The sequence below is a fragment of the Eucyclogobius newberryi genome, unplaced genomic scaffold, assembly GCF_026437365.1.
Source record: "Eucyclogobius newberryi isolate DKJ021-1_F unplaced genomic scaffold, fEucNew1.0.hap1 SCAF_16, whole genome shotgun sequence".
NCBI lineage: Eukaryota > Metazoa > Chordata > Actinopteri > Gobiiformes > Gobiidae > Eucyclogobius > Eucyclogobius newberryi.
In genome coordinates, this window is record NW_027315790.1 from 14,008,327 (window position 1) to 14,029,812 (window position 21,486).

The 21,486-nt window shown below is 38.5% G+C and overlaps 1 protein-coding gene across 2 annotated transcripts in view; it reads left to right on the forward strand.

Moving 5' to 3' along the window:
- Window positions 1-21,486, forward strand: part of dlgap3 (discs, large (Drosophila) homolog-associated protein 3) — a 160,700-nt gene that overhangs the window by 69,829 nt on the left and 69,385 nt on the right. The window lies entirely within an intron of this gene.

A 21,486-nucleotide genomic window follows, 5' to 3' on the forward strand; every position in this document is an offset into this window, starting at 1 on the left:
ACATGTCACTTTAATAACTACTATACAACCATTCATTGCACTGCTCATTTATGCACAATTGATAACTAGAACAAGTATTTTATTTGTAAATTCTAACTTTTATGCATGATGATTTTGATATATTTTGCTACTATCATTATTCATTGTTGTGTGTTGCACCTTAATGCCAAAGCAATTTCCTTTTCTGTGATTTTATTGCTCATTGATCACTGTAAGTATTGAATTACTAATATGTCTTATTTAGGGTATTGAGATTTTTATTTTTGGACTGAGGAACTCAAGGTCAGCTGCTTGTCTCCATGGGAATTATTCTGCTCTATCCGGGACACAATAAATGGATTCCTTTGATTTGATCACAATTACGTAAATGTATTGTTCTGTGGCCTTTAAGTCGTCTGCTTCTTCTGAAACGTCACACCTTACTGGGATTGGTTCAATCCACTCACTCAGAGTCTTACAGAGTCTAATGGAGAAATGGGTGGGAAAAGGAGTGCGTTTTTGACAATATCACCAAAATACCAGATTGTCAAGAGGATGAGATCACAATTCGATCCCTGAGCCCAACAAAGAAACAACAAAGGACTGGACCTTCTAAAAGTGGAAATAATAACTTCCGTACTTAATTTGAGAATGAACAAATTTGACAGCGACTGCACTAAATGGGATGTTCTACCTGTGTTTGTTTATTGTCTCAGTGTTGTTTGGTTTGGTTTGGTTTGGTATAAAAAGTGTAAGAAAAAAAGTCAAATGAAATTAACTAGAATCTTCCACATTATAGCATTCAATTGATGTATCTCCATGGAGACAAGCAAGCCATCAAATTATAAGTCAGATCTGTGGAGAAGTGAATCGCATGTTGAAGAAGGTATTCATGAGCAATAAAAACAACTGTGATGAATTCAATGCAAGATGAATGAAGTTCAATGCCATACTGTGGAACATTTTAAGCAGAGCAATACCATCATTTAATCTCGAGCATAAAGTGTTCTGGTTTCTTGACTGCATGACTATTATCCCGCCGAAGGCCCAAAGTGGCTGGCACTGACACCTAAAGTATTCTTAGAGTGAAGTGTCACTTTTTGCTGCTGAAAAACAACTTCTCGCTCTGACATTTGGGAACGGCTTGTTTCACGTCACCACCACCAACCGAGTTTATTTGCATTTGTGCTAATTTATGCAAATGTTGGATATATTTGTGCCTGTTTCTCTTGAAACACAGCATTGTGATAATAATGTGTACAGCTGCTGTGGACATGTAGTATGTTCTGGTCAGTGGGTGAATGTACTCACTGTACAGTATTCTGCAGCTGTAACTGAAGTTAATCACTGTGAACACATTCTAAAGCTGTTTTTTTGTTTGGTTTTCCTAAAGTTGTTTCCATGTTTTTTTGCCCGTCTTTATCCTGGGATGGTGCAGCCAGGGAAATGTATTTTACCACTCCAGATGTTAGCGCGCTGCATAGTAAATGTGGCTGTGCAGAGCTAGCTGGCGTGCTAGCTAGTCTCATCCGATGAATTAATAATGTGCATGTGTGTTGCTATGGCTCTGTTTTCTCATGCAATATGGATGCTGTGGCTCGCTAAGTGCCGAGAGTGGACCTAAAGTGAGCGAGGGACAAACCACAGTAACATTATGTAAATCTGTATTTAGGGAAACATGGATTTCCCTTTTTTTTACATTTGTAAATACTATATTTAAAAGAATGTCTCAAATGGTGTTAAAATGTGCATCAGGTTTAGAATAACTGTGTAATTATTCCAGAAGTATAGATACATTATTTATGAATGAATATATTCCCCAGAGACGTTGATGGGAAGTAACTGTCACTTTCCCTGACAGAGCAGTGCCTCAGTGGTGGAAAGTAACCAAGTACAAAAGTTAAAGTATACAGTACTTAAGTATATTTTTTACTTATCTGTATGAAATACATTATACAGTAGATACTTTTACTGTTACTTCACTGTATTTCAGAGCATGCATCTGTATCTTCTACTACACTACATTTTTAACTGCAGTGAAAAGTAAAGATATATTATTTTAGACCTGCTGAAAAGGCTGAGGGCTTCATTTTTAGCACATAATATGGAGACATCTTATCTGCAGTTCCCTTATAGCAAGTACATTTTCACTTAAAAAAAAATAAATACTTGATTAATACTAGATTTTATAACGTGATACTTTTACTTTTACTTGAGAGTGTTTTTTGCCCCTGTATCTGTAACCTCTTTTAAGATGTTTCTTGGCAAATTATGTGTATTTTAATTTTAAGCATAACTAGTTCAAGTCACAATTGCGTCCCAAGGTTCAGGTTAATGTACATTTTATTTGTCCTCTGCATCTGACCCATCCTATGGCGCAGGGGCATCTCCTCAGGGGCAGTGGGCACCACATCACTTAATAGGATTTTACCTATGGTGAAACATCACAATTTTATTGTGACTTCACAATTGTTGGCACCAAACAACAATGAAAGCCTTAAGATGCCCTTCCTCACAAGCGTCAAGTTATAAATAAAAAAAGACATAACATGGACATAAACCACTTTGAATTATCATGCTCATTGATTAACCAAATCATCTTGACATCTCTGCTTGCATCAACTGAAGCATCTAGCCTGCTCCTGTCATTATTGGATACAAATAATACAAATAATGCAAATAATTTAGTTTTTCTTCATGTCTTTGTGTCTGTACTTGGAATAATAATATATATCCTAAAGTCTGGGTGCACGGTGGTAAAGGCGGCCTAAGGCCCGAAGTCACTGGGATAGGCTCCAGTCACCCGCGACCCCAAGCGGTAGAAAATGGATGGATGGATCCTAAAGTCTACATTTGCTCTTGTAGTTGATGAACAGTGAGTGACAGAGCAGCTCCTCTACATTAAAATGAATGTATTGCTTCCTCCTCAGATGCCCCCTGCTGCGTGTTCCCTGGGATACAGACTGTATCTATAGTAGTTACCTCACCTACCTTGCCAACGTAGGATGTGTCAGTGAGGCATAGATTGACAAACACGCTTGACAGCCAGGCTTCGATCAGTTTGCCCAGAGCAGTTGTGGCTACAAGTTGTTTCGGCAGTAGTAGTATTAGTAGCAGCAGTAGTAGTATTAGTAGCAGCAGTAGTATTAGTAGCAGTAGTAGTATTAGTAGCAGCAGTAGTAGCAGTAGCAGCAGTTGTATTAGTAGCAGCAGTAGTATTAGTAGCAGCAGTAGCAGTAGTAGTATTAGTAGCAGCAGTAGTATTAGTAGCAGCAGTAGTATTAGTAGCAGCAGTAGTATTAGTAGCAGTAGTAGTATTAGTAGCAGCAGTAGTAGCAGTAGCAGCAGTAGTATTAGTAGCAGCAGTAGTATTAGTAGCAGCAGTAGTAGCAGTAGCAGCAGTAGTATTAGTAGCAGTAGTAGTATTAGTAGCAGCAGTAGTAGCAGTAGCAGCAGTAGTATTAGTAGCAGTAGTAGTATTAGTAGCAGTAGTAGTATTAGTAGCAGCAGTAGTATTAGTAGCAGCAGTAGTATTAGTAGCAGTAGTAGTATTAGTAGCAGCAGTAGTAGCAGTAGCAGCAGTAGTATTAGTAGCAGCAGTAGTAGCAGTAGCAGCAGTAGTATTAGTAGCAGTAGTAGTATTAGTAGCAGTAGTAGTATTAGTAGCAGCAGTAGTAGCACTAGCAGCAGTAGTATTAGTAGCAGCAGTAGTAGTAGTAGCAGCAGTAGTAGCAGTAGCAGCAGTAGTATTAGTAGCAGCAGTAGTAGCAGTAGCAGTAGTAGTATTAGTAGCAGCAGTAGCAGTAGTAGTATTAGTAGCAGCAGTAGTATTAGTAGCAGCAGTAGTATTAGTAGCAGCAGTAGTATTAGTAGCAGTAGTAGTATTAGTAGCAGCAGTAGTAGCAGTAGCAGCAGTAGTATTAGTAGCAGCAGTAGTAGCAGTAGCAGCAGTAGTAGCAGTAGCAGCAGTAGTATTAGTAGCAGCAGTAGTAGCAGTAGCAGCAGTAGTATTAGTAGCAGTAGTAGTATTAGTAGCAGCAGTAGTAGCAGTAGCAGCAGTAGTATTAGTAGCAGTAGTAGTATTAGTAGCAGTAGTAGTATTAGTAGCAGCAGTAGTATTAGTAGCAGCAGTAGTATTAGTAGCAGTAGTAGTATTAGTAGCAGCAGTAGTAGCAGTAGTAGCAGTAGTATTAGTAGCAGCAGTAGTAGCAGTAGCAGCAGTAGTATTAGTAGCAGTAGTAGTATTAGTAGCAGTAGTAGTATTAGTAGCAGCAGTAGTAGCAGTAGCAGCAGTAGTATTAGTAGCAGCAGTAGTAGCAGTAGCAGCAGTAGTAGCAGTAGCAGCAGTAGTATTAGTAGCAGCAGTAGTAGCAGTAGTAGTATTAGTAGCAGCAGTAGTAGCAGTAGCAGCAGTAGTATTAGTAGCAGCAGTAGTAGCAGTAGCAGCAGTAGTAGCAGTAGCAGCAGTAGTATTAGTAGCAGCAGTAGTAGCAGTAGCAGCAGTAGTATTAGTAGCAGTAGTAGTATTAGTAGCAGTAGTAGTATTAGTAGCAGCAGTAGTAGCAGTAGCAGTAGTAGTATTAGTAGCAGTAGTAGTATTAGTAGCAGCAGTAGTAGCAGTAGCAGTAGTAGTATTAGTAGCAGTAGTAGTATTAGTAGCAGTAGTAGTATTAGTAGCAGCAGTAGTATTAGTAGCAGCAGTAGTATTAGTAGCAGCAGTAGTATTAGTAGCAGTAGTAGTATTAGTAGCAGTAGTAGTATTAGTAGCAGCAGTAGTAGCAGTAGCAGTAGTAGTATTAGTAGCAGTAGTAGTATTAGTAGCAGCAGTAGTAGCAGTAACAGTAGTAGTATTAGTAGCAGTAGTAGTATTAGTAGCAGCAGTAGTAGCAGTAGCAGTAGTAGTATTAGTAGCAGTAGTAGTATTAGTAGCAGCAGTAGTATTAGTAGCAGCAGTAGTATTAGTAGCAGTAGTAGTATTAGTAGCAGTAGTAGTATTAGTAGCAGTAGTAGTATTAGTAGCAGCAGTAGTATTAGTAGCAGCAGTAGTATTAGTAGCAGCAGTAGTATTAGTAGCAGTAGTAGTATTAGTAGCAGCAGTAGTATTAGTAGCAGTAGTAGTATTAGTAGCAGTAGTAGTATTAGTAGCAGCAGTAGTAGCAGTAGCAGTAGTAGTATTAGTAGCAGTAGTAGTATTAGTAGCAGCAGTAGTAGCAGTAACAGTAGCAACACAGAAGTGACCTGTTATATTTAAATGTTTTTAAGTGTCTGTCTTTGTGAAGTAAATGCACAGCAGAATGTTTTCCTTCCTGGAGTTACAAAGAGTAGGACCTCTTCACTCGTTTTGAGTGTTCTATTATCTTATTACACTTGAGTGATATTACATTACTGTGATTCAGTGAGTGCCAGACATACGTTTGGGCCCAGGGCTGGTTGAACAGAATTTAGTTTAGCAATAACAAATATACAAGTATATATTGTAAATGGATGAATGATTCCTTGATGTAACATGCTTGAGTCCCAAATGAAGACAAGAAATGTGACACTTTCTATATTTTAAGTATTTATTTACAATATGTAATCTTTCTCCACTATCTACCTTGACTGGAATGTTCCACAGCATGGCATCATGAGTTTTCAGGTTTTTGTTTTGTTCTTTGTTCTTTGCAATTAAAATACAATTAAATAAATAAATGCAACTGTAAACTTTGGAAATGTCCACGTAAAGCAACTACATCTGCATGAAGACAAGCAGGTGGCGTCCTCTCCAATATGTTATCTGTTACATGATACAAATACGGACCATTACAGGAGTTACTCTACCCCACTTACACTCTTTAAATTCATGCCTTTCTTTGGACTGTCAAGTATGAAATTGAGAAAGCGAATGGCACGTGTCCACATCGTCATCACATTGTTCCCTCGGCCCATGACGTGACTCGACGCGTATGAAAAGAAGCTGCAATGCGTTTCTGTGTGAGCGTTTTCCTTTCGTGATCCTGAGTCCTGTGGAGATCATGACAGAATGTGGACGTTCTGACAGTCTAATGAGGAGCTCGGGAGATTAACACATAAATGTAATGAGAGCCAGCAACACGCGGAGAAGACATGGTGGGGGACAATATTGAACACCCTGTTAGTATTTTACACATCAGTCTGCTGTTAGCAATATCCGTTGTCTTTATTTATTTATACATTGAAAAGCATACATTCCTATATTTAACGTGTTCATCTGTTTGTTTAAAAAGTGGCTAATACACGTCTAGTAATTGATTGTACGTGTTATTCAAACTGCGGAGTACTAATACAAGGGTTTCTAAGGAAAAACGGCAAACACAAAATTACAATACTAAATTATATTCTGGCAGCAGTATAATCACAGTGTTTGGATTTACTACTCAAACAAATTCCCTCAATGAGGTCTTTACTTAATGTGTTTGTTATTGTGGCTTATTGAGGATAAGAAATTTGAGAATAGTAATGATAGTTTTATTATTTTTGGTTAGTATAATGTCAAAACAAATGATGACAATCTCATCTAAAGCTTTGAGTTGATATTTGCATTTGCAATAATGGGTTTTCATATCCAAGTAGCTAGAATAAGTACATTTTCTCTTATAAATTATGTTGTTATATGTACAATCAGTTTTCAAAAAGGAGGGATTTTGCTAAATGAACCAAAATTATTATATTATTATTATTATATGGTGGTAGAGATTTAGCACAATAATAAATTAAAGGTGGTGCAGTGATTGCATAACACTAATCCTTTTTGTTATTCTTAATACATTTTGCATTTTGATGTAATGCATATTTTTGTTTTTTTTACATCATGTGAGGAATAATATTTTGAAGCAGACCTAATAGAAATTGTATAAATATTGTAATCAGTTTTTTAAAGAATTTAATTATTTCTCTGCAAGAATTTCCAACAATAAAAGAATCCATTCCGTAGCTCTTTCCAAGTTGCCTGGTAACATCTTCCATACAGAGATATCATGCCATGTCTATAATTGGCCAACTTCCGTGCTAAACATTTTACTTTCACACCTTGTTTCCTCTCTTTGCCAACTCCATTCTCCCCAGTTCTCAAAGCAATAAGATAAATTCTTTCTGATCTGTGCCGCACATTAGCACATGCACAGGGAACTTCACAGAGCCAATTCTACATTAATATATGTATTGCTTACGGGCTACAAGCAAAAGCACCATAGATGGCGGGTCAAGAAGAAAATCGAGTTGGTTTCTTTCTACTTTGTTTGATGTTTCTGTGCCTTTCACTTCGACCATTTGCACACAGCTCGGATCAGCCAACACACGCACTTTGGCATTTCTCCTCATTAGCATTTGGGTGGCATTTTGCGCATTCATCCCCTTTATTGCACTTTTCCTGGCCTCGCCCCGCAAACTAACCCCCCTCTCTGCGTGCGCGGTAATCGCTTCTAAAAGTAGCATTGAAGTTTTGAAGTCCAAACTTGCTTTTTGATTGAAATGTGCGTCTTTGAATGTTGCCAGTCTGGAAGATAATCGTCTCTCTTCCTCTCTCTCTCTAATGATCTGTTTTCACCGCCGTGGGGGGGAAACCGCATCATGCAGTGGTCTTGCGTTGACAATCGGACATAGATCGGGAAGCGTGACGGCAATTTAACGAGAGGGGCGCGGCCAACGTGCAGGAAGAAAGAGACAACTTTTGGCACGGCGTTGGCCCATATTGGCTAATTAACAGCTCCTTTTTGACACTTACAATGCAGTTTTGTGATCCATTTCTTCATGATAATTGGTATTGGGCAAATGACGTGTCAGGAAATGTATGTTAGAATCCAGGTGGTTTTTGATATACAGAAGCAAGCACAAATTTATGCAGGCATTAGAGCGATGAAGTAGCATGTTTTAGTCGTGAATAACCATTTTAATAGGCCATTAGGTGCCACGGAGAGCACAATGAAAATGTTTGGCAGCGTATTCTTCAGCAATGGCATTTTGGTATTTGCAGATATTTCGTTGTAATATAGATGAAGGAGCAAAATGCGGTAGTGCAGACCTTTGGTAAATAGATAATTATTCTTTCCCACTCAAACACCATCTGTAATGCGTAAATCTAATAAGAAGGAAAGGTCAGGTGCACTGTGGGCAAACATTGCTCTCAGTTAAATAAGGTTGTATTGGTTTCGTCAGTGGCCATTGCTGTTTGTTTGCTTGTTTGTTTTCAGTTTTTACTATTTCCCTGCGTCCCTATAGAAAATCCTTCACATGCTGCACTGGATGCCCTTTATGTCACAGCCAATAAACTACAGTATATTAACTTGGTACTTGGTTGTAAGGAGTTATGCTGTCACTTTTTAACCTATGTCAAAAAGGAAAGATGTGGGAAGAAGTGTAAACTCACTAAATCCCACCTCTTTCCTTAAGTTCAAACTTTAACTAATATTTATCCATCTTACGTTTAAAGAACAGTCCAAGCTTCTCTATTTCTTCTGGATTCAGCATGATTTATTTACTTTACATTACCATACTTTCATTTCTACTAAAGGAGTTCCATTAAAAACTCAATAATAACTTCAAATCACATGTAACATCATCATTTTGTTTCATTCCTAGGCATGAAAAGTGCTGAAATATTAGGATTGTTGCATAGTAATTAACATGCATTGACAGGTTTTCATGTTTTTCTCAATATTACTCAGCTTGGTGGGATAGAACCTGTGGTAAAGATCCATCATCAGTCGAGGAGCAGTTTATGAGGAAAATTAGAAAAATAAATGGTGCAGAGTTTTAAATCAGAATCCCAAATTATTGTTCGTCAAATTAATACTACTGTGTAATTTAAATTGATTTAGGCCGTTGTTTTTTAGTATGGTCGCTAACAATTTCTTCAATGTCTCATCCACTGCTCATATCTAACCAGAAAGCAACACCATAAATAAAACTGTCTTAAACCGTCATGAATATAACTGTGTTCACTACATTTTAGTCAAATGTATAGTCTAATTTGTCACTTTAACAAAAAGTTCAATATTGAAATGGTCAAAAGTCTTGAAAATGGCGCGTATAAATTTGATGCATTGTCTATGACCTGAAGTGAAAAGTCCTTCCACTAAATGAACGGTTTGATCAAAGCACAGAGCTATTAGCTATAGGGTAGTTTGAATGTCATCTTCTGAGATTACCTAAAGGTGAGTGGGTGTGTGGAAAAGGCGTGCAGCAGTTACCTAGAAACTGGCAGTATTTGACACAGGTTTAGCCTTTAGCCGAGCTTTATGTGATGGAGCGTTGTTCATGGCCCCTTAGACCACACTCTTTACACTACCTGGATTTTTGAGCTTTAAATCGTTTGCCTTCTGAGTAAAATATTCTTTAGTGTATTTGCATACAACATAACACAACATAAAAATATACAATTCAGTGTTTACCTTGAAAGGAAGGGAAGGAGAAATAATCAATTTGGATGCTGCAAAGCTGAGGTTTGGCACACACCATTGTGCATTATGCAAACACAAAGATGCAAATGGCGACTGCTCATCTGTGACAAATGTTGTGCCCGTGGCCCTTCTCCTGGTACAGACAGAGTTGATGAAGATTTGATGATAAGTAAGATTGCTTTGAAGCTCTTCTTTGCACCATTTTCTGCCTATTCACATTTAAGGATTGCCCTATGACAAATTGAAGTTTAGGTGAGGCAAATTTCTGCTCCATCTTCCATACACTGACAGAACTTCACTCCATATTCTAGTCTGGATGAGTTATAATGACATTGCTGTTATTTTTGTAAAACATTTAATTAGTATTGCACGTAACTAATGGTCGGTTTGCCATTGTCCAAATTGTCAATGTGCGTCTTCTACAGGAATCTGGATTTCCTTTGGGATCACTAAAGTCATAATTTAATCTATCTTTCAACACTATTTCCCTTTTACTCAGTGGTAAAAAAAAAGGAGGAGCGCTGCGATATTTTGTTCTCGAAGTCGTGCTGAACACTGACTTTGCTCTTTGCACCTGCAGACAAAGGTTTCTGAGGCCAGCTGCTTTGAAAAATGAGCCCACAGGCGCTGGTCTACCTTTTGTGGACACTCTTAAATGTGTGGAACAAAGTAAGAAAAGAAAAGCGTAATATGTTATTTATTTATTTTTACACCAGGTTCCATGACTTAGAAAGGATTGTTTCTGGTTCATGCAAATAGTGGTAAAAAAAATACTCAAAGCAGCCAGCAAAGTACAAGAAAAATCATTTGTCACCTCCTAATATGACATCAAATGAAGCTTAGTATCCTTCAAAGTAAAGTTTAGGTACACACTTTATTAATTGCTCATGAGGAAAATCCATTCTCTGCATTTGACCCATCCAAGTAAACCACCTAAGATAAAAAAAAAAAATGTAGCTTTTCAGGTCCATTAATGAAATCATGTCTTCTTTTAATTATTCTTTTGTTTGTTTCATTTATAAAGACAAAGTTGTTTACCATCTTGTTTCGGTGAGTATTTGTCGTTTTCCTCAGAAGTGTCATCCCACCCTTATCAGCTGATCTTCCTGTAAGTGGGCCCCTGCAGCCCAGTGGGCTCTGGAGACGCCATCGGCCGTATCAGACCGCTGCAAATGGGAGAATCAAGTCATGGTTTGGGACAACTCAAAAACAAAGGGCCAATCATGGACTAAAATTAGACTAAATCAGGTCTGAAATAAGACTTAAACATGGATACTTGATTAATCCAATGGAGGTTAAAAACATTGATATTTTGTCACTAAATAAAACAAATGCTCAAAATGCAGAGGGTCCCGCGTACCGCCCGTGATGCCCTAAATTCTCAAAATTTTGTCAAAGCTATGGTATCTGACTTTGAAACCATGAAAGAAGCCATATACTTCTGTACCAGTGACTCTACGTTGTCTCTAGCTCTCACAAACCCTTCGGAACATAGCGAGGGTTTCACACACATGACGTTTTCAGGCACGAGTTTTAGAACAGCTTTTTCAGGCAGCAAAGTGGAGCAAGGTGATCTGCCCTAGCTCAGCAAACACGCTTTGATCCCAAAGCATAACACAGCAGCATATCAGACTCTTACTTCCAGGTTACGTTCAACAAAGTGGATGGATGCACTGAGTGCCTCACCTTTGCCTTCGTCACATCATGCTGCTTTTACACAAGACCTTTTACAAGAAAGAGGTCAAGAGCCCTAGCTTTAATACATAACTAGTTTCCTGTTTGCAAGAATATGTTTTCGGTTTGGATTTATTTTGGATGCGTTTTTTTATACTTTATACTACTTATCAAAACTCAGTGGCTAAAGTACGGTTTTGTACAAACTTCTTTGCACATAACAGGATAATAATTGGCCTTGGCTGGTCAAGCTGAAAAGTCTAACACATTATTGTTATAGACCCGTTTGATTGGGCATTTTTTGATTAAGCCGTCTTCACAGCCACAGCCTTTCGACCACTAGCAGCGTGTTTCTTTGAACGTCTGTATTTCAAAGCCAATTAGCACCTTTACACACACAAGTGAGCTAAGCCAGCCTAGCACCATTAGCCACACGGCCGTGCACACAGAGCTGTACCTGAGTGCTGCCGCTAATCTGGCTGAACGGACCGCACTGAAAGGAATAATGAGCCTTTGATGACTTCACTCCAACAGTTTTGCTCCGGTGTGAGATCATCCATGACCTCAGTGTGACCCCTGACTTTTTATTCATTCCCTCCCCCATATAAGAGAAACATGCTTTGTGATTGGCTGCTTCCATAGAAGAACATTGCTACAAACTCATGTTAAGTATAATGATAAAAGCAGATAATAATATTGTTAGATTAAGTTTTTCATGTTTTTTTTGTCAGTGAGTGGAACTGGATTGAAGCACGTTCAATTAGGCTAATAACAATAGCTACAAGCATGTATCTATTAGTGCTTGGACAATTTTAGCCTATTCCCTGGGCAAGACACAAGATTGAAAGACATAGCTATGTATTACATGTTTACCGTTATGACAAGAGCATGCATTAGATATATGCAGATTTTGCTATTGTGATTGTTTTATTATTTTTCTGTACCATATTCTATCTGATGGGTGACTGAAGGTTGTCAATGACACAATGATGACAAAAAGTGCAATTTAAGACAAGGATGTTGAAATCTATGACACAAAAACAAACAAACAAATGTGATAATATTATATTCTAGTTCACGTTGGTCATAGTGGTCTCTAGCTCGCACAGCGCTTATGGCGGGTTGGGGTCCGACCTTGAGTGAAGCGCGATGACGAGCGTTGACACTGTGAACCGGGGCTGTTACCCTGCTCACATTACCACCCCTCTCCTCTAACGGACATCATTTCACTGCCCCGCTACATCGTCACTGTCAGAGCTGACCTCTCCCTGGCCACCACGAGCCACAGCCAATGAACGCACTCAACCAACAAACACTCAACCAGGCTCAATTTGCATCTCTCAAAAGTGTAATAAAGGCTTTAGTCTATAAATCTATAATGCATGATAGGATGACAGCGATGTGCTCAAAGGTGTAGAGGGTGAGAATACTGCGCATCGCACATTTTGCCCGTCTGAGTGAGAATAACGAGCAGGATATTGATTTGGTTGCTGCGCTAGAGAAATCTGAGGTTTGTAGAGGTTCAATCAACTAAACATAACTATAGTTGCTCATATTATCAGGGAAAATATGCAGTATAGTAGATTTTTAAGTGGATGTTTGTGCTTTACATGCCCTCAGCATTATCGCCTTATTGTGTGGTCTAGTTATCCTTCATCCCAAAGCAAGAGAAAAAGCAAAAATAGGTAAATACTAGGACAGGGCGTTATGGCTTATAATTAAGACAAAAATACATTTACAATAACAATATAATTGACAATATAATTGATGCTGAACAAAATACTTAACACATGCTACAATAATAAATCATATTTGTAATAATTTATTTAAAGGTGCCATAACGTTTCGTAGTCTATCCTAAGTGTATAACTGATAATAATAAGGGTTGTGCAACACCCTTAACATAATAGTTAAGAAATATCACCCAGACCTTGGACCCCCTCACCAACCCGGAAATGCAAACGGCTTGGTTTGATATTCGCCCCCACCCTTGCGAAGAGCGATCTGGCTCCCCCGCCCAATCCGTGACGTAGTCTCAGAGAGCGCGTGTGTGCCCCGCCCACCCGTGACGTAGCCCCACAGCTGTCTGCTCCGCGCGAGGGAGTGAGAAAGAGTCTACTTTGAGACTAAATAAATCTGTTGTTAATTCTGCAGCGTGCGCAGAACAGATATATATATATATATATATATATATATATATATATATATATATATATATATATATAGATATAGATAGAGATAGAGATAGATAGCTATATCTATATATCTATATATATATATATATATATATATATAATATATATATATATATATATAATATATATATATATATATATATATATATATATATATATATATATATATATATATATATATATATATATATATATATATATATATATATATAAGTCTTATGTCCATCGCGCTCTTATTTCCTGGTTTTTCGTATCGGATAGAACTTCTCTCCGTTTATTTTTCCCGGTTGCTGCATCAACTGCCGCATAAACCATTGTGATAATAGTAAAGAGTGCGATATCATGAATGAAGTTTTGGGCCTCTTTGAACCGTGTTACGTCGTAAATCGAAGCAGAAAAACTCCGGGGCTTGTATGGTGAGACACGGGAGCCTGGAGCAGCGCGGAGCCGGGGGGGAGGGGGCGGGGGGCAGCAGGCGGGAGGCGGCACACGGGAGGCGGGAGGGGGGTGGAGAGGGTTGAGGGGGGATGATGACGCGTGCCTGTGGTTATGACGCGGTCTTGCACCCACAGCCCGTTAGTTTGGAGATTCGCAGAAAGGAGATAGTCTGTAATACTGTATAGCTAAAAACTGCGGGAATCAATCAAAAAAACACTCTGGGTACATATATGAAGCACAAATAGCAATGTAAGAGGGTTAAAAGCTCTGAAAAGTCGATTTTGCATGTTATGGGACCTTTAAGGATATTTAACAGATGTTGCTGCTTCCACTCTTCACAGACTTTTTCGGGTAGTATTAGTGTTTTTAGCCTCTGCAGACCCTTTACAATCAGTGTTAATGTGTCTCTAGGCATTCACATTTGCAATTAGCTGCAATCTCTGTCCGCTGTTGCAGCTGCAAGGAAAACATAAACATAACTTTTTTCTTAATTGTACTTCTTGTTGCTCTAATTCTGTGTTCTTGCTCTCTGTAAAGCACTTTGTGATTTTTATTGGTGAAAAGCACTATATAAATAAAGTTGGCTTACTTTCAAATGCATCAGTAATTGTTAAATATACTAAATTTCTGTGCATATAACATTTACAAAATTAATATCTTGATAACAATAGTCAGACAATATCATGTCAGTCCAACAGAAATAGTTTAGACGAATGGGAAATATCTGTAAAAATTAAACACAAAGGTGCAGAAACATCCCCTTATACCCCTAATTGAACGTTTGCAACATAACATTTTGTAGTACTTATATATGCAAGTTCATTGCATATTGCATCTTCAAAACAACATTCCCCATAATATCTACATTTTGAGTTTTGCTTTTCAGTTTTAAGTGTGTAAGTAGGTGCTTTACTCTGCTAGATAAATTCCCTTTTAGTGCTACATGGACAACTCCTCCCATTTTTGAATCGTACTGTTGTGTAAAGAAAGCGATGCAGGTCCGCAGTAAGGCAACATTGGCAAAGAGGATAGAGAAGTGGAAGATTGATGGAGGCAGAAGGTGGAAGAAAGAACAGTGTTGTGCATACAGCTGCTGCAGAACGCTCACCTAATGGGCAGCCAGGGATGTGTGTGAGTCTGGGGAGAGACAGAGGCCTGCGGTGCACTGGAGGAACAGTGAAAAATGGCTCTCTGTCAGGTGAGGTGTGCGCCCACAACTGGCTCTAAGTGTTTTGGCCCGACCACAGAGAATAAGTGTGTGTGTTAGAATATTCACCATCATTTATCCCAAAGCATTGTGGAGCTAGATATACTGTACGGTTGTGAGTACTGTAAAAGTACTGTAAGTGACACGTACGCAATGCAAGGAAGCATGCACATGGAATATTATTACATGGTTCAGTGGTGCACAAAAAGAACTTTGTCTTAGCAGCAGTGGTTTACTTTAGATGTTTGATGGGCTAATAAATGATGTTTTTATTCTCTGCATGATCACTAAAAGCTTGTCAAATCTCCTCATAAGCACGAGTCTTAAAAGGCTTGGTCGAAAATCCAAAAGTTTGAACGAATTATGTGAAATATTACCCCGAAAACAATAAAAATGTTTGTTTCATTTCATTGCTTTTTTTTTCTGGAGTGGCATTGACATACAACATTGAGGAAGAACATTCTCCAACCTTCCCTGTGGACAGAATACTTGATTTCTGTCATTCTTGCCTACATAATTTATTTCATTTTGAAAACAAAGCATGACAGGCTTTGAGTTGACACAAGCAGAAAACACTTTCACAAGCTCAGCAAACCAGTCTATGTGCATTTGGTCCATACTGATCAGCCTTATGTTTGTTTTGTTTTTTGCTTCCCTGGTGCCGTTCTTCTGCAATGGCTCATGAACCTTCAACTTATCTTATTTTACATTCAAGCCAGCCTAAAGGGTGAGCAGATGTTATCAGTGATTCCCTCTTTAATTTGTACATTTTCTTTTTCACTTAAATGTATTATTTACTAGAATGTGAACCAACCAAGCAAATATGTAAATTGTGGATTTGCCCTTTCTGTGAACCCGAGTTAACGCAATCCTCTAAGCAAACATAAAAGTCTATTGATGGCAACACGACTAGTTCACGTCTCCCCAGGATCCTTCTCTCAAGACCTCATCTGTGCTCCTTCTGGTTTATGCATATATATTTGCAGTATGGCCATAACATCAGCCTTTCTCTCTCTTTATCTCTTCTTCTCTCTCTTTCTCTCTCTCCTCTTTTTCTTTCTTCCTTTTTTCCCCCTCGACGGTATAGCGTAAAACACATACTTTGAAGACATACAACTACAGTAGGTGGCGGTAAATGCACCTTTTCAGTTGGCTGCTAACTCATTATAACTAACACAACAACAACAACAACAACAACAACAACAACAACGATTATGTTAGTGGTGACTGATGGACTTCCTTAGTTTCACAGTCCAACATGTTTACATACGGCAGAGATACAGTGGAAGTATGAATAGGCTCCTAAGAGGAATCGTGATCAATTTGAATGGACGTAATTAAGAAATCGCAAAGACGGTAAATTTTCTGAACACCATTATTTCGCCACAAACATCAATTGCAAAATCCACGCGCAATTGCCAATCTTGTCGGACAAATTGCAGTTCAATATTTTCCCAAATCGTTCTGCCCTAGAAATTGAAAGCTTCTCATGCATTAGTAGACGAGTTTATTAATGTATACTGTCCCACATTAAATAAAAATAAACATAATACAAATGAAAAGAATGGAAAATGCTGACAAAAGTATAACATATTAGCATTCAAAGATAAGAATAGATGTACTTTGTTTGGTGTATTGCTTGTAATCCCTGCGCTTTCTTGAAATAATCCCTTTAATGCAGTTCATTTGATGTAAAATTGCATACATCAGTGTCTGAAGCCCGTCTTATTCCCAACAACTGCGAGCCTTTGATGAATATGTTCCGACTTAGACAATAACCAAAAGTCTGAGTGAGAAAATTATTGTCAAACTAACGTTCACTCTCACTTGAATTTCCTTGGGGACAATGTAGTCACCAATCTATGTTACAATTGTATGCGAAAAATCCCAAATACGTCAAACTAACGTTCACTCTCACTTGAATTTCCTTGGGGACAATGTAGTCACCAATCTATGTTACAATTGTATGCGAAAAATCCCAAATACGTCAAACTAACGTTCACTCTCACTTGAATTTCCTTGGGGACAATGTAGTCACCAATCTATGTTACAATTGTATGCGAAAAATCCCAAATACCTTGCAGCGTCACATAATGATTTGCCAATTTGGAATCTAGAAGAAAATTGTATCCGGTAGTCGTTTTTCTGTGTCTTTTTCTCTATCTGTTCCCATGAAAGCCTCACTTCTCAACCCCAAAGCTCTGTCATCTTCCCTGAGCCTCAGCGGGGTGCAGCAGGCGCTCACACAGTACAGTGGTGTTATTAGGATGACTCCATATACTGTACGCATGATCCGCTCTATGACTTATGTTCTCGCACGTTCAGTCCGACCATCGCACACAGCACCTATTAAATACCCCCCTCTGTAAAGCGGATGGAAATCCCCTATAGCGTGTTTGCAGAGCCCAAGTCAATGTAGAGTTAATGGGATATAATTGGAAATGGCTGGCAGTGTAAAGGAAGTTGGGCCGTCGAAACCTAATCCCATAGAAATCCCTAAGAACTTATTAAAAATCTTTGCGTTGGACAGTGGAAATAAGCCCTCAAACTTTGCTGTTCCGAGTTAAAAATAGTTGTGTTACAATGTGAAAAACAGTTGAGAAAGCATTAGCAATCTCCTAAATAAAATAAATGAACATATATTTGAACATAATAACATATATTTTTTTATCAATTGTATGAACTATGGGACATTTTTACCAATCATATATTTTGTAGAGACAGATCGTCTTTCTTAGGATTAACCACAAAGGGTGATGAGATCCAAAATCAATTTCTCCTGCAGAGTATTTTACATCGAAAGATATCCATTGAATCTATGTGCAATGATCGTCCTGCTAAGTCCAGGCCACATCAATAGCACAGCAAGTCTAAGATGATTTTAAATGCTTCTCTTTCCCTCTGACACAAGCGCACATTAGTTAACAAACCCCCACACCGAATCGTTCTCTGCAGTGGACGTTCATCTTTCTGCTGTCCCTTGACCTGGTCTGAACCGGTCGTGCCGCTCGTCCCAAGGGGAATTCTGGACTCTAATTAATGCCCCTACTGCAGTGGCTTGTTAGGCCGGGACGACGGCGAGGCGGACGGAGCGAGAGTCAGTAAAATGCCTATCGAACATTGATTGTATTTGCATAAACAGCTGCAGTGGAGTATAGAGCCCAATGTGACCCCACTTGCTTGCATTGCATTCTTGAGACATGCTCGATTATAAGACGATACAAACAGAGTAAGTGAGGAAGAAAATAAGATGGTCGGAGTCCAGGGAATGGCCGACATCTTCTGCATTGCGACATATGTAACAATGCAGCCTCATTCAGTCAATTCTAGTTATTGTTGTGTTCATGATTTATTAGCAAATAGGATATTAGGTCGACTGGGGGGTATAGGTTTTATCAATGGAAAGCTATAGGCTATCTTGAAATAAATTGCTGAATCCAGTGGCCCATGTGCTTGGAATGAACTCTTTTGATTGTATGAAATGTGTGTACTGCATTTTGTCTTATGAATGCAGGTTTTTGGATTACTTTCATGGTGTGTAAAATGTACTGTACACACAAAGGTATTGGTTAACTCACTAAGTAATGTCACAATGAGCCAAGTGTAGGACAATGCCTTATTCCTTTAGACATAGAAGTTCATTCAAACATTTTATTTGACGTAAAACGCTTGCAGCAAAATCAAGCTGTCAGTCTTAAAACTGTAATGTGGCTATTTTAAACGGATTCCCACTCAAAAGTCTGCATATGGTAAAACTCCATTCCATTTTGCCCAGAATATGTTAATCTGACAGCTCGCTAATCAAATTTTGCCGTTCACATCGGTTGACAACAGTTGGCAAACAGATTAAAACTAGATTTATTCGCTACATCTGCTGTTGTGTTCCATTTTGTCTTGTACTTAAAGCATTAGGCAGTGAAAATGTCACCTGGAACAAATACATGATTTTAATGTCAGGAAGTTTCAACAGCAAATGACTTTTGTAACAACTGAATAAATTTATCAGATTTTGTCCCTCTTGCTGTTTTCTTGGGTCACATTAAAACCTGCAATTTGCATGATCAGCAGGAGGAGCAGAAGCAGTCAAAGTTGTTGTAGATTTATGTTGTAAAAATCAGTTGTAGGTCTTTCATAATGATGATTGTAGAAGATTATAGCAGTGTAAAAGATGGGCAATATATGCCGGTAGTAATTTTGAATGTTGTTTTGAAGATGAAATTTGGAATATCGAGTATATTTAGTTTAGTAAAATATGCTACAAATAGAGTTGATTTGAAGCAAAAAACATTCAAAATTATGTTTCAAACTTAAGGTACCTGTATTAATTTTACAGGCATTTCACACATTTCTTTTGGATTGACATAATAATCGTGATACTCCAAAAGTAAAACGAGATTTTCATTTTTGTCAATATTACCCTGGATCTGTGGTTCCCTGTAAGCACATACCTCCAGTCTGACGTACTTGCTGAATACATCATGTCCATAATACAATAATATTTAGTAGCCTAGCTTATTAAGGCTGAAAGATCCAAATAATACAAATGTTTATTGAACACACCCAAAATGGTAATTATCTTTTCCCCCCAAAACTGTCCTTGTGTTGGCCTCCTGGCTCCTTGGTCATTCTGCATACCCCAGTTTGGGAACAACTGCTGTAGATTAATGATGCTGGTTGTAGTACAATAGTAGAAGCATGGTACATATACTGTGGCCTACTACCGCTATAGGCTACATCTTGTAAAACCATTGTTGTTGTTATTCTGGGGTCACGGACCATAAATCTCTCCCACTGTATGGCTAATTCCCCTATAGATGTGCCACATTGACGCTCATGATCCAACACAACTTCCTGTTAGTGTATTTAGCGTAGCGGCGCAGATCGGTGTCCATGCTGAGGGCTTTGTCACAGCTGACCTATATTAGATGAAAGCAGCTGGATCAGGGGCCTGCAGGGACCGCCAAAGAGTTGTGTTCTAATTATCTCTGCAGAGGGCTAGCGACACTTCACCGCTAGCACACACTAGCATACACACGCGTGCCACAGCTAGAAAATCAATATGACTCTGTAGAGCATCTGCCAGCCGGTGCTTGATGGACGACAGGCGCAGATCCTCAGTGGAAGGCTGGCATCCGTATTGCGGAAGGGCACACCGTGCATATTAAGCAGTGTGGGGATCAGGATCGGACAAGGACCTTCAGAAGGAGGGGCAAATATCAACATGATGTTAGTCTGTTGGGGTAATATTGTGGCTGTTGTAGACGGCTAGAGCAGCACACGATGAAGGGAAGATTGGAAGTTGCTACAATCGTTACACGGCCATAAATGCAACTGTCAGATCTGTATCCCTAAAACAATTTATTTTGTTTGAATGACTTTTGTTGAACGCTCAGACTGGTACAATCTTAATTTGAACTAATCAATTACGGTGCAGACAAGTTTTTATGACTCAGACCAAGAAGTAATTACAAAAAAAATGAAGTAAAATGTTATGTTTTGATGAAAAATCTTATTTACCTGCAAGTTTACTCAATCAAAATGTCATCAAGATGCATCACTTAGGCTTCACCTTGGTCAAATTTTCAAAAACAAAAAAAAAAAAATTCAAGCGCCTTGTGCAATCTAAACAACTAATCGATGAATCAAAAGAATAATCGCTAGGCTAATTGATTATCTAATGAATTGTTACTTGCAGACGTTTTTTCTTTTGCTCGCATAAACAATTATCCAGGCCTATAATGCACTGGTAAATTAAAAAAATCTTGTGGTGTTGCATTAGCCTGAGGTATTTTGTTTCATTGCTGACCTTTCAACATTATGCTTTTCTCAGACAATAACCCGATGTTTGCAACCCAAAAAAAATTCCTTGGTAGAGACCATGTTTTTCTTTTTTAACAATAGGCCTAATTAACATACAGTATCTCTAGCTTGTGGTTGCACTTAATTTAACAAATGTAACTAAACGACTGAAGTGTTTCTAAGGAAAACCGCAAGTCACATTTTTGACCAAACAATGTTGAGGGTTCGAATTTCTAGTAATTGTACTTTTTGTCAAACCGTAGCTTCTTTTTAGTCATCATCCTTACAGTAAGCTGGATGTTGTTGCCATGGAGCCTAACACTTACATTCTCATGGCTCTCGTTTGTGCCAAGGATGCCCAGAGAACGAGCGATAAAAAGCTGTATGTACAGTAATGAGATAATCAATGCTAATGTGGAGAAGTAATAATATTTACAGAACCCTGTTGCATTTTACTGCTTGATCTTGTCCTTGCATTTTAACAGCTGCTATGACAATAACGGTCATTTAAGCCATTAGCCACAAACTCGTCTGGCACTTTGTTCTCCTGTAATAATAGGTTTATCATTTATTACCTTTTCACTGGCTAATTCTGTTCTCTCCGCTTGTTTTCCTTCATCCTTTTGCTTGCTGTGGATTCTCGACCTCAGATAGTATGACGCAGTAGCTCCAGTCAAACGAGGCGCGCGAGTCAATTTCATCACAACAAAAACTCTTTGGCGTTTTATTCTTTTACTTGAAATGGCCAAATGTAGAGAAAATGACCTATATTGTGTGT